The sequence below is a fragment of the Cynocephalus volans genome, chromosome 1, assembly GCF_027409185.1.
Source record: "Cynocephalus volans isolate mCynVol1 chromosome 1, mCynVol1.pri, whole genome shotgun sequence".
NCBI lineage: Eukaryota > Metazoa > Chordata > Mammalia > Dermoptera > Cynocephalidae > Cynocephalus > Cynocephalus volans.
In genome coordinates this window covers 132,032,659-132,047,067 of record NC_084460.1, presented here as the reverse complement: position 1 = coordinate 132,047,067, position 14,409 = coordinate 132,032,659, and positions in this window count along the sequence as shown.

Here is a 14,409-nt window from a genome sequence, read left to right as displayed (position 1 = left end):
CAGGAACATGGCAGTTGGTTATAGAAGGAAAGATGGCTTAGAGCCAAGATCCCAAATCCGTAGCCAGTTGCTTCCTACTGCCATAGGTTTTCATGACCCATATGCAAAGGGGACACATAGAGCAGAATTACTTTGTAACTCAAAAGTCTTTCTTGCCTCTGATTCCCCATGTGGAAGCCTTGTGACTTGTGAGCTGGGCTAGACTTTGTGGAGCTGCAGGGAGTTATTTTCCTTTTCTATACAGGCCCAATAGGTTTGATGAAACACAACCCAGGTCCTCCATGGCTCCTTTCCCCTTTACCTATGTCTTGATTTTTCCCATGTACTCTTACCATTCCAGTGAGGAAAAGAGGCAGAGAAAGTCAAGCCCAATGGAAAGACAGTGATTTTCCCTCTCTAAAGCCTAGAGCAGAGATTCTGAAAGTGAATAATATGTATTCTCCCTTTAAAGAAAAAATTTCTCACAAATCTCAGTATGGACCTTTTTTCTACTTTACTGTTATTTAAATACATCCAAACATAATATGAAGTATAAACTTTTTTGCTTATACTTTTTATATGAAAACCAAAAAAAATTACAAATTAAAATACAAAGTTGTAAAACCAATAAATTTTAAATTTAAGTATCAGTTTAATGAGAAAGTGATGTTTTGCTCAAATAGAATTATAATAGACCCCCTAACAGCCCTGCAAGATTTCCACCCTTACTTGCTGTTTTAGTTGCTTCAAGTTCCACTGTGTGTCTTCCAAAGTAACTGAAACCTGCTGATATTGCTAATAAAGCATTTAATCCTGCTGGGATTTATCAACCCATGTTCCTAACAATCCCATACAGGTGTGGCGTGGGTCAAGCTGCTAATTACCACTGGCCTCAGTGCCCTGGAAAGATTTTTAAAACATCAGCTTTATGTGTTCCCTGAAGTTATGAAACAACTCACCAGCAAAATTGCCTAGGCATGGGACTTTTTTGAGGGGTTCTTCCCCCGCCCCACAGCATTCTCTATTTCTTCTTTATCTTTTTGGTTCACTCTTGATCATTTATTTTATGTCTTGCTAATCATTCTCATAATTCTTTAATTTGTTCTGTTACTCTAGTTCTGTTTTCTTTCTCATTCTTAATTTTGTGTCTGAATGGATTTTCTATTTTAAAAAAATAGATTAGCTGTTTCTAGTTAATATTTTCCAATTTTTTTATTACGGTTAAATAAACATTGCATAAAGTTTCCTGTCTTAATCATTTTTAAGTGTACAGTTCAGTGGTAATCAAGTACATACATATTGCTGTGCAGCTGTTACCATCCTCCATCTCCAGAACTCTTTTTATCTTGCAAAACTGCAACTCTGTACTGATTAAACAGTAACTCCTCATTCCTCCCTCCCCGCATCCTGTGGCAACCATCCTAGTTTGTCTCTATGATTTTGACTATTTAGAATAGTCATGTAAGTGGAATCATATAGTAATTATCTTTTTGTGACTGGCTTATTTCAATTAGCATAATGTCCTCAAGTTTCATGTGTGATGTAACATACATCAGAATTTCCTTGCCTTTTAAGATTGAATAATACTTCATTTTTCATATGTACCATATTTTGCTTATTCAGTTAGCCATCAATGGACACTTGAATTGCTTCCACTTTTTGGCTGTTGTGAATAATGTTGCTATGAATACGGGTGTACAAATATCTCTTCAGGACCCTGCTTTCAATTGTTCTGAGTATATAGCTATAAGTAGAATTGCTGGATCATATGGTAATTCTATTCTTAATTTTTTGAGGAGCTGCCATACTGTTTTTCACATGGCTGTACAATTTTGCATTTCCACCAACAGTGTACAAGGTTTTGAATTTCTTCGTATACTTGCCAAAACATGTTTTCTGGTTTTTTGATAGTAGCCATTGTAATGGGTATGAGGTAGCATCTCATTGTACATTTGATTTGCCCTTCTCTAATGATTAGTGATATTGAGTAACTTTTCATGTGCTTATTGGCTATTTGTGTATCTTGAAGAAATGCTTATTCAAATTCTTTGCCCATTTTTTAATTGGGTTTTTTTGTTGTTGTTGCTGAGTTTTAGGATTATTCTATATGTTCTGATATTAATCCCTTATCAGATATGAGATTTGCAAATATATTTTCCCATTCTGTGGGTTGCCTTTTTACTATGTTGATATGTTTTTTGTTGCACAAAATTTTAAAAATTTTTATGAAGTCCGGTTTGTCTGTCTTTTGTTGCCTGTTCCTTTGGTGTCATATCTGATTGCCTAATCCAATGTCATGAAAATTTTACCTAGAGTTTTCTTCTGAGTTTTATGGTTTTAGGTCTTACATCTAGGTCTTGGATGCATTTTGAGTTAATTTTGTATATGGTATTAGGTAAGATAACAACTTCATTCTTTTGCATGTAGATATCCAGTTTTCTTAGAACCATCTGTTTTAGACCATCTTTCTCCATAGAATAATCATGGCCCCCTTGTTGAAAATCATTTGATTATATATATGTGAGGGTTTATTTCTGGACTCTATCCTACTCCATTTATCTGTGTGTCTGTCTTTATGCTTGTACCATACTGTTTTTATTACTGTAGCTTTGTAGTAAATTCTGAAATCTGGAATTGTGAATCCTCAGCTTTGTTATTCTTTTTAGCATTGTTTTGGCTGTTCAGGGTCTCTTGAGATTCCATATGAATTTTGGGATAGGTACTTCTATTTCTGCAAAAATCACCATTGAGATTTTGATAGAGATTACATTAAATCTGTAGATCACTTTGGGTAGTATTGGCATCTTAATAAGATTAAGTCTTCCAACTCATGAGAATGGGATATCTTTCCATTTATTTATGTTTTTGATGTTTTTCAGAAATGTTTTGTAGTTTTCATTGTACAAGTCTTTTATTTTGGTTAATTCCTAAGTATTTTATTGTTTTTGCTGATATTATAAATGGAATTGTTTTCTTAATTTCCTTTTTGTATTGTTCATCATTACTGTATAGAAATGCAACAGATTTTTGTGTATTGTTTGTATTCTGCTACTTTGATGAATTTATTAGTTCTAATTTTTTTTATGTGAAATCTTTAGGGTTTTCTACATATAAGATCATATCATCTGTGAACAGAGATAATTTTACTTTTTCCTTTCCAATTTGGATGCTTTGTATTTCTTTTTCTTGCCTACTTGCCGTGGCTAGGACTTCCAGTACTGTGATGAATAGAAGTGACAAAAGTGAGCATCTTTGCTTTGTTCCTGATCTTAGAAGAAAAGCTTTTAGTCTTTCACCATTGAGTTTGATAGTTTGCTGTGACCTTTTCACATATGTATTTTATCATGTTGAGGTAATTTCTGTCTTTGTTTGAGTGTTTTTATTATGTAAAAATGTTGAATGCTTTTTCTGTATGAATTGAGATGATCATGTGTGGATTTTTTTTCTTCATTGTATTAATATGATGTATTGCATTGATCTGTTTTTGTATGTCAAATCTTTGCATTCCAGAAATAAATCCCATTTGATCATGGTGTATAATCCTTTTAATATACTGCTAAATTCAGTTTGCTAGTATTTTGTTGAGGATTTTATGCGTATGTGCAATTACTCTTAATAGATGTAAACATTTTGGGACATAGGCATGATGTGTTTTCTGACTCTGAGATTTTATTTTGTTCTAGTAGGACCTTTAATTTCTACCAGTTGCTTCATTCTTTCCTTCATCACAAGTCTCCAGTGGATGCTACATTTGTCCATTTCTTACCACTCTCCCCAGAAATTATGCCTTTCCCAGATTGGAACATTTAATAATCTGCTCCATGAAGCCCCTTTATTTCAGTTCCTCAGCAGCTGGTGCTCTAATTGTATGTAGTATTGTATTGGTATGTAGTATTCTTTCCTTGTAATTTTTTTATCTGGCTTTGGTGTCAAGGTTTAATGTTGGCCTCAGAGAATAAGTTATGCAGTGTCCTCCCCCTGTTCAATTTTTTGGAAAACTTTTGAGAAGAATTGGTTTTAGTTCTTCTTTAAATGTTTATAGAACTCATGTCCTGTTCAGGTCAGAGAAGATACTTTGTATGATATCTATTTTTTAAAATATATTGAGTCTTCATTTGTGGTCTATATATGGTCTATCCTGGACACTTCAGAAGAATGTGTATTCTGTTGTTTTGTAGAGTATACTGTATATGTTTGTTAGATCTAGTTGGTTTTTCATATTGTTTAAGTCCTCTGTTTTCTTACTTCTGTCTGGTTGTTCTATTCATTATTGAGAATGGGATACTGAAGTCTCCAACTATTATTGTAGAAGTGTTTATTTCTCCCTTGAATTCTGTTCATTTTTGTGTCTTACATTTTGATGATCTGTGTTTTAGGTGTATTACTAAGATGTAATGTTCTTCGTCTTTCATAACCTTTTTTTGATTTAAAGTCTGTATTGTCTGATGTTAGTATAGCCATCTATGCTGTCTTTTGGTTACTCTTTGCATGGAATATCCTATTCAGTCCTTTTACTTTCAACCTATTTGTGTCTTTGTATCTAAAGTAAGTCTCTTGTAGATAATGAGTAGTTGGATCATGGTTTTTTAAATCCATTCTGCCTATGTCTGCCTATGTATGTCTGAGAGTTTAATCCATTTATGTTGCTGGTAAAAAGGGGCTTACTTTGTAATTTTGCTATTTGTTTCCTCTGTATCTTAAAGCTTTCCCCCCATTTCCTTCATTACTGATTTCTTCTGGATTTATTGATTTTTTTTTTTGTATTGAAATGTTTCAATTCTTTCTCATTTCCTTTTGTGTATTTTCTTTAGATAGTTTCTTTGTGGTTGCCATAGGAATTATATTTAACATCCTAAAGTTATAACACTCTAATTTGAATTTATACCAGGTTAACTTCAATAACATACAAAAACTCTGCTCCTTTAACAGCTCTCTACCCACTCCCTTTAATTGTTGATGTTATAAAATTACATCTTTATATAAACAGACTAATAATTTTTAAATGCATTATTCTCTTAGATTATGTAGAAAACAAAATGTAGAGTTACAAACCAAAGTTACAATAATACTAGCTTTTAGACTAATAATTGGTTTTTTTTGAAGTGTTAGTCTCTTAAATCATATAGAAAACAAAAAGTGGAATCACACACCATTCTTACAATAATGGTAGCTTTTGTAATTGACTATGTATTCTCCTTTACTGAGATTTCTATTTTTTTATTGAGCTTCAAGTTACTGTCTAGTGTTTTTTTTTTTTTTTCTTTTCAACCTGCAAAACTGCCTTTACTGTTTCTTGCAGGGTAGGTTTAGTGCCAGCAAAGTCCCTCAGTTTTTGTTTATCTTGAAATGTTTTAATTTCTCTCTCACTTTTTTTTCTTTTCTTTTTAAAAAAAATTTATGAGTATGTAGTTGATTTTCATGTCCCTTTAACAAATTTCTCTCACTGTTGAAGGACAGTTTTGCCAGATAGAGGCTTCCTGGTTGACAGTCGTTTTTTTTGTTTTTTTTTTTTTCGCTAGCACTTTGGATATATCAGCCCACTGTCTTGTGGCTTCCAAAGTTTCTGATGAGAAATCAGCTGATAATCTTATTGAGGATCCCTTGTATGTGATGAGTTTCTTTTCTCTTTCTGCTAACAAGATTCATTCTTTGTCTTATGACAATTTGATACAAGGTGTGTTAGTGTGGGTCTCTGAGTTCATCCTATTTGGAGTTTATTGATCTTCTTGGTTGTATATACTCATGTCTTTCAACAAGTTTGGAAAGTTTTTAGTCATTATTTCTTTAAATATTCTCTGTGCCCTTTTCTCTTTCTCTTTTACTTCTGAGCTCCCATAGTGCATATGTTGGTCTGCTTAATGGTGTTCCATGGTTCCCTTAGGCTCTGTTCACTTTTTTTCAATCTTTTTTTCTGTTCTTCAGACTTGGTAGTTTCCATTGTTCTATCTTCAAGTTCCCTGATTCTTTTTTCCACCTGTCTTTGAGTCCTTCAAGTGAATTTTTAATTTCAGTTATTGGACCTTTCAGCTCCAGAATTTTTCTTTTGGTTTCTTCTTAGGTTTTCTGTCTCTTCACTGATATTTTCATATTGTTCCTACATCATTTTCTTAACTTTCTCTACATCTTCCTTTAGTTCTTTCAGTGTCTCTAAAGCAGTTCTTTTAGTCTTTGTCTAGTAAATCCATCATCAACTCTTTTTTAGGGACAATTTCTGGTTTTGTTTTTGTTCTTGTTTTTCCCTTTCAACGAGTCAAACTTTGCTGTTTTTTTGTATGTCTTGTAATTTTCTTTTTTTGTATGCCTTGTGTAGTTGAAAATTGAACATTACAATCTAATAATTTGGTTACTCTCTTCCCCAGGGTTGGCTGATTTTTGTTTTTGTTTTTGTGTTCACTTATTGTTGTAATCTGTTTCTGTGCTGAGGATCAGCCTAAGATATAATCTTAATGTCTTCTCAGGTCTTTTCTGAGCTTTCACCTTCCCCTGGTCATGCTCAGTGACTTTCTGATTTTCCCCATATGTACAGTTGCTTTTGAATGTCCTATTCTTCAATGTCTGCTCCCAAAAGAGGGAAAAGAGAAATATGAAGGGGGTGGGGAGATGGGAAGTCACTTCAGTCCAAAGGGAAGGAGCTTGCAACAGTGAGAGGAAGTGTAACAACATTTGGCTGCCACCTAATTGTCTGCCTCTTTGTGATCAGAAGCAGCAATCAGTGATCAGAACACAGATACCCAGTAATTGGAGAACAGGCTCCTTTTTGCTTACCCTGGGTCCCACACTGCAAACTGAGCATGCTTTTTCAGGAATATGGGCACAGCTGCCTGCCATAGGGCTAAGGGGTGGGGGATGGGTAGCTACTACTGTGCTAAGAGCCAAACTTGACCAAAATTAACCACAATTTACAGGCCAAGCTTTACTCTGGAAGTTACAAGCCTCCTATAGACTCCAGAGTTCTAAAATGGTTACAGCAGACATATTCTGCCAGTATAATCTTTGCCTAGGTAGGGAAACATATTTCTGTACACTCTACCCCACCATCTTAACAGAACCTTTTCTTCTAACTAGTTTTTTACTTTATGAAAGTTTATTTTATGTTCTGTCTTCTGGGGTTTGTTTTATGTCCTTTTTCTTTCTTATCTAGTTGAAATACATTTATTTCCTATCTTGTTTGTTAATGAACATGTTTATAACTAAGTAGAAACATTCCTTGGAGTACATACACCTTAGGTCAACCCAGAAAGACTTATTAAAATATATTATTATTATTTTCACCTTAGGTCAACCCAGAAAGACTTATTAAAATATATTATTATTTTATTACTACTGTGTTTTGAGTCAAGGGTAGTACAATTGAGGTTTTTGTTCATACTTTTGTTAATTTCTAGTTTTTATGCATTTGGTTAGAGAATGAGATGTGTACTCTGTTTTTTGAAATTTATGGATATTTCTTTTATGACAGCTTTTATGCATGTTTTATGAGCATTTAAACAGAAGGTATGCTGTGTTCTTAGTACAAAATTTACTACAGAATTTTTGTCACTTTTATATGTCTGAACATTTTTTGATCATTCTCTGTTTATTTTTTTACTCTTCTAAAAAAACTTTAAAAAATTTTTTTAACTTTTACATATCTGTGGAGTACGGTGCATTATTTCAATACATGCATATACGGCACAATGATTCACTTAGAGTAGATAGCATAGTTTTGGACCTGTTAGTCCATCACTTCTCCCCTCTCCAACACCCTCCCCTCTCCAACACCCTCCCCTCCTGGCCTCTATCTAGTAAACATTATTCTATTTTCTATTTCTATGAGAACCACTTTTTTTTTTTTTTTTTTTTTTTTTTAAGATTCCACTTATGAGTGAGATCATGCAGTATTTGTCTTTCTGTGCCTGATTTACTTCACTTAACATGGTGGGCTCCAATCCCATTCATGTTGCTGCAAATGATAAAATATCATTTCTGTTTATAGCCAAATAGTATTCCATTGTATATATATATATACCACAGTTTATTAATCCATTCATCTGTTGATGTGCATTTAGGTTGATTCCATCTCTTGGCTATTGTGAATAGCTTTGCAATGAACATGGGAGTGCAGGTGTCTTTTTGATTTATAGATTTTATTTCCTTTGGGTATATAATCAGTAGTGGGATAGTTGGTTCATAAGGTAGATCTATTTTTAGTTCTCTGAGGAACTGCCATACTGTTTTCCACAGTGGCTGTACCAATTTATATTCTCACCAAGTGTTAGGAGGGTTCCCTTTTCTCTGCATCCTGGCCAGTATTTGTTATTTTTTGTCTTGTTGATAATAGCCATTGTAACTGGAGTGAGATAGTATCTCATTGTGGTTTTAATTTGCATTTCCCTGATTGATTAGTAATGCTGAGCATTTTTCATGTGTCTGTTGGCCAGTTGTGTCTTCTTTTGAGAAATGTCTGTTCAGGTCCTTTGTCCATTTTTTTTTCAATTGGTTTTTTTTTTTTTTTTTTGCTGTTGAGTTGTTTGAGTTCCTTATATAGTCTGGATATTATCACCTTGTCTGATGTGTAGTTTGCAAACGCTTTCTGCCATTCTGTAGGTTGTCTCTTTACTTCGTTGACAGTGTCCCTTGCTGTGCAGAACCTTTTTAGTTTGATGTAGTCCCATTTGTGTGTTTTTGCTTTAGTTGCCTGTGCGTTTGTAGTCTCTCTCATAGAAATGCTGCACACACTATTTTTGTGTAGCATTTCCCTTATGTTTTCTTCTAGTAGTTTCATAGTTTCAGGTCTTAAATTTAGGTCTTTAATCCATTTTGAGTTGATTTTTATGTATGGGGAGATATAGGTGTCTAGTTTCAATCTTCTGCATGTGGATATTAAGTTTTTCCAGCACCACTTATTGAAGAGACTGTCCTTTCCCCTTTGTATATCCTTGGCATCTTTGTCAAAAATCAATTGGCTGTAAGTGTGAGTTTATTTCTGGGCTCTCTATTTGTTCCATTTGTCTATATGTCTATTTTTATGGCACTACCATGCTGTTTTGGTTACTATATCTTTATACTGTATTTTGAAGTCAGGAAGTGTAGTGCTTCCACCTTTGTTCTTTGTGTTCAAGATTGCTTTAGCTGTGGGGTCTTTTGTAGTTTCATTACAAATATTAAGATCATTTTTTCTTTTTCTGTGAAGACTGTCATTGGTATTTTGATAGGGATTGCATTGAATGTGTATATTGCTTTGGATAATATGGACATTTTGATGATGTTAGTTCTTCCTACCCAAGGAAGAACTAACATAATTTGTGTTTTCTTCAAATTTGTTCACCAATGTTTCATAGATTTTATTGTAGAGGTCTTTCACCTCCTTGATTAAATTTACTCCTATGTATCTCATTTTTTTGGTAGCTATTGTGAATGTGATGACTTTCTTGATTTCTTCTTTGGCTATTTCATTATTGGCATATAGGAGGGCTATTGATTTTTATGTGTTGGTTTTGTATCCTGCCACTTTACTGAATTTATTTATTAGTTCCAATATTTTTTTGGTGAAGTCTTTAGAGTTTCCTACATGTATGATCATGTCATCTGCAAACAGGAATAGTTTGACTTCCTTCTTTAAAATTTGGGTGCACTTTCTTGCTTTCTTTTGCCTTATTGTGCAGCTAGAACTTTCAGTACTATGTTGAATAAGAGGGGGGAAAGTGGGTATCCTTGTTTTATTCCAGATCTTAGAGGAAGAGCCTGCAGTTATTGTCCATTCAGTATGATATTACCTGTGGGTTTGTCATATATGGCTTTTATTGTGTTGCGGTACATTCCTTCTATACCTAATACTTTTTCTGCATCTATTGAAATGATCGTATTTTTTCCCCTTCATTCTGTTGATGTAATGTATCATGTTTATAGATTTGCATATGTTGAACCATCCTTGCATCCCTGGGATGAATCCCACTTGATCATGGTGAATGATCTTTTTAATATGTTGTTGAATTTTGTTTGCTAGTATTTGACTGGGAATCTTTGCATCTGTGTTCATTAGGGATATTGGTCTGCAGTTTTCCTTTTTTGTTTTGTCTTTTTCCAGTTTGGGTGTGAGATTAGTATTGGCCTCATAGAATGCATTTGGAAGTATCCCCTCCTCTTCAGTTTTTTGCAAGAGTTTGAGAAGAATTGATATTAGTTCATCTTTGAATGTTGATAGAATTAGACAGTGAAGCCATCCAGTCTAGGCTTTTCTTTGTTGGAAAAATTTTCATTACTGCTTCAATCTCATTACCTGTATTGGTCTATTTAGGTATTCTAGTTTTTCATTATTCAACTTTGGTAGGTTGTATGTGTCTGGGAATTTATCCATTTCTTCTAGGGTTTTTTAGTTTGTTTGCATATAGTTGGTTGTAGTAGTCTCTTATGATTCTTTGTATTTCTGTGGTGTAAGTTGTAGTATCTCCTTTTTTATTTCTCATTTTATTCATTTGAGTCTTTTCTCTTTTTTTTCTTTATTAGTGTAGCTAAAGGTTTATTGATTTTGTTTATATTTTCAAAAAACCAACTCTTTGTTTCATTAATCTTTTGTATTTTTTTAATCTCTAGTTCATTCCTTTCTTCTCTGATCTTTGTTATTTCTCTCCTTCTATAATTTTGGGTCTGGTTTGTTCTTGTTTTTCTAGTTCCTTAAGGGGTAATGTTAGGTTGTTTATTTGAAGTCTTTCTTCTTTTCTCATATAGGCATTTAATGCTATAAATGTCCCTCCTAGAGCTGATTTCTCTGTATCCTATAGGATATTGCATTTTCACTTTCATTTGTTTTCAGGAATTTTTTAATTTCCTTTTTGAGTTCTCCTTTGATACATTTCTTGTTTAGGAGCATGTTGTTTAATTTCCATGTATTTGTATGGTTTCTAATTTCCCTTTTGTTGTTGATTTCTAGTTTTATTCCATTGTGGTCAGACAGTAGTTGATATGGTTTCAATTTTTAAAAATTTTTTGAGGCTTGTTTTGTGACCTAACATATAGTCTATTGTAGAGAATGTTCTGTGTGCTGCTGAGAAGAATGTGTGTTCTGAAGTTGTTGGGTGAAATGTTCTATATATGTTTATTAAGTCCAATTAACATGGAGTAGAGATTAATTCTGATGTTTCCAGGTTAATTTCATGTCTGGATGATATTCCTTTGGTGAAAGTGGGGTGTTGGAGTTCCCAACTATTATTGTGTTGGATTCTAATTCTCCCACTAGATCTAATAGCAATTGCTTTATATAATTGAGTGCTCCAGAGTTGGGTGTGTATATATCTAGAATTCTCTTGTTCAGTTGATCCCATTGTTTAATGATCTTCCTTATCTTTTTTTTTATTTTACTTGGCTTGAAGTCTATTTTATCTGATATAAGCATATCCACTCCTGCTATTTTTTGGTTTCCGTATGTGTCTTTAGAGGTGAAGTAAGTCTCTTGCAGGCAGCCTATTGTTAATTTCTGTTTTATAATGCATTGAGCCACTCTATGTCTTTTAATTGGGGCATTTAATTCATTTACATTTAGAGTTATTATTGATATATAGGAACTTGTAACTGCCATTTTGTTCCCACTATTCTGGATGTTTTATTGACCCCCTTTTCCTTTATTTTCCAGTCTTATTGTCTTCCTTTGTGGTTGAGTGGTTTTATCTAGCAGTGTATTTTGTTTTCTTGCTATTTATTTTTAGTATGTCTATGGTTACCGTGAGGCATACAAAAAAGTTACAGTTATAACAGTATTTTAGGCTAGTAACAACTTACCTTTGATATTGAAGAAAAGAGAAAAAGAGGCCAACTCTGCTGTGACGTCATTCCTCCCCCACTTTCTGACAATTTGTTGTTTCAAGTTACTTCTTTTAATTTTGCCTGCCTCTTATATGGTTGGTGTACATGTTAGTGTTGTGTTAGGTTTGTCCTTTAGTCTTCATACTAAGGATGTAAGTCGTTCATTCATCACCCTTATGACATTGGAATATTCTGAGATTGTCCGTGAACTTACTTTGCTAATGAATTATGTACCTTCAAATGTTTTCTTGTTGCTCCTTAGCATCATCTTCTTTCAGATTGAAGAACTCCCTTTAGCATTTCTTGTAATGCAGATTTACTGTTGATGAATTCCTTTAGCTTTTGTTTGTCTGGGAAAGACTTTATTTCTCCTTCATGTTTGAAGGTTAGTTTTTCTGGATAGAGAATTTTTGACTAACTTTTTCCTTCAGCACTCAATATATTGTCCCATTCTCTTCTGGCCTGCAGTGTTCCTGCGAAGAAATCCTCTGAGAGATGTACTGGGGCTCCGTTGAATGTTATGTGTTTCTTCTCTCTTTCTCCTTTCAGTATTCTCTCTTTGTCTTTGGTTTTAATAATTTGATTATGATGTGTCTTGGGCTGTTCCTCTTTGGATTGAATTTGACTGGCAACCTCTGAGCTTCCTATACGTGGATGCTGTCATCTTTCTCCATACTTGGGAAAATTTCAGCCATTATTTTCTTGAATATGCTTACTATATCTTCTTTTTTCCTCTCCTTTGGGTATGCCAATTGTGTAGAGGTTATTTCACTTGAGGGAGTCTGCATTTGCCATATTTCTGTTTCATCTCTTCTTATTCTTTTTCTTTTTGTTCCTCTGATTGGATAATTTCATGTGTTTTATTTTTGAGCTCACTGATTCTTTCCTCTGTTTGATTAAGTCTGCTGTTAGAGCTTTGTACTGAGTTTTTCAATTCAGATCATGTATTCTTTGATTGTAGAATTTATACTTTTAAAGAAAAAATTGATTCTATTCCATTATCAAGTTTCTTGTTCTGCTCCTGAATTATTTTCCATATATCATTTAATCTTCTATCTGTATTTTCTTGTGACTCCCTAGACATCCTTAAGAGGATTATTCTGAATTCTCTGTCAGACATTTCATAGATCTGCTGTTTTTCTGCATCCATTACTGGTGCTTTGTTTGTTTCATTTGGTGGCAACATATTTGTTCTTTCTCGATATTTATGTCTTTACGTTGATGCCTAAGCATTTGAGGAGACTGCCATTTGCTGTTGATTCTTTAGGGAAGGTGTTTTGTAAAGATTGTTAATCACTTCAGGGTCTGGGCTGTGTGGAAATTCTGGCCCTGGATGGAGTCTTTCCTGTAGTTTGAGCCCCCTGCAGTTCCATTGCCCTGACTGATTTCCATTGAGACCAGCTGCCCATGCTGTTCTCAGTGTTCCCCCTGTTGGCCAGCCTTTCCCTCACTCTCTAACCACTTCCTGTGGGGCAAGCTGTGTATGCATCCTTTATGATAACTCACCAGCCTCTGGGCAGCTTTCTTCTCCCGCCAGTTTTGGCAGGCTGCTCCTATGCAGGCCCGGAGGAATCCTGCCAGTGGACTTTATGGCCTATGGACTGGTATGATGTGCTCTGAAGCCCTCTTTTCCTCTGCAGACTCCAAGCAAGTTTACACAAAGGGTACCACTATGGTTTTTTCCAGCTTGTGTAATGGCTAGTCCCCACCTCCATATAGGACTGGCTCAGAACAATAGGTGCTGTCCTACACCCTCTCACAGTTGCCTCTTGCACCTTCACAAACACTACGGGTTTTTCCACCTCCTCCCCTCGTTCTGGGTTGGCAGGCTTTGCTTTTCAATAGTTCTAAGTTACTTGTGGGAGGGTGAGATGCAGAGAATAGCCTATTCCACCATCTTGATGACATCACTGCATTTATAACTTTTAAGTGTGAGATCGTCTCTCAGCTGGAAGTTGTCTTAAAATAAATTTTTCTTTTCTGAAAGAGTTTTGGCTGATGTTTGGTATAATATTTTTAGTATCTAATAATTATTTACTAAACTCCAAATTTTGTCTAGTTATCTTATTGCGCAAAGAGGTTTTGCATTTTTTATTACTTTCTATAGCCATTTAACACAAGTGACAGCTTGAAAAATAATTCGAATCACCTTTTTTTCCCAATCACAAATCTATCTTTTCTTGTGTCATTTAGTGTTGCCAAGAACTCAAAGATTTCCTTGCTATATTATTAATGTATGTATGTGTGTGTATATTTTTCTGTGTGGGTGAGCTGTTTTTGAAGTTCAAGTGCTTGAATGCCTTTTGTGTAAGTCATTTCTTTAAGATTGTGTTCTCATCCGTAAACAGAGTTTAACATTCCAATTGGGCCTAATATTTGCCACAAAATAATGTAGATAGAATCTCCCTTACCTAATCCCTCTTTACCTTGACATTGCTTGAATGCTCTTTGAACTTATGCTAAAGGGCTGGAAGCTGCTTCAGGGAGGTGGAAGAGAAGCAGAGGCCATAGCATATTGCCCTAAGAGAACTTTATGGGTGTGTGCTTTTCCTCTATATTGCTTGAAATTCCTGCTTTGTGGGCCAGCTTCACACAGATAGGCTTAACACTGTCTCCTGCTTTTGAGGAGGGAGTTCTGAGGAGGGAGTCACT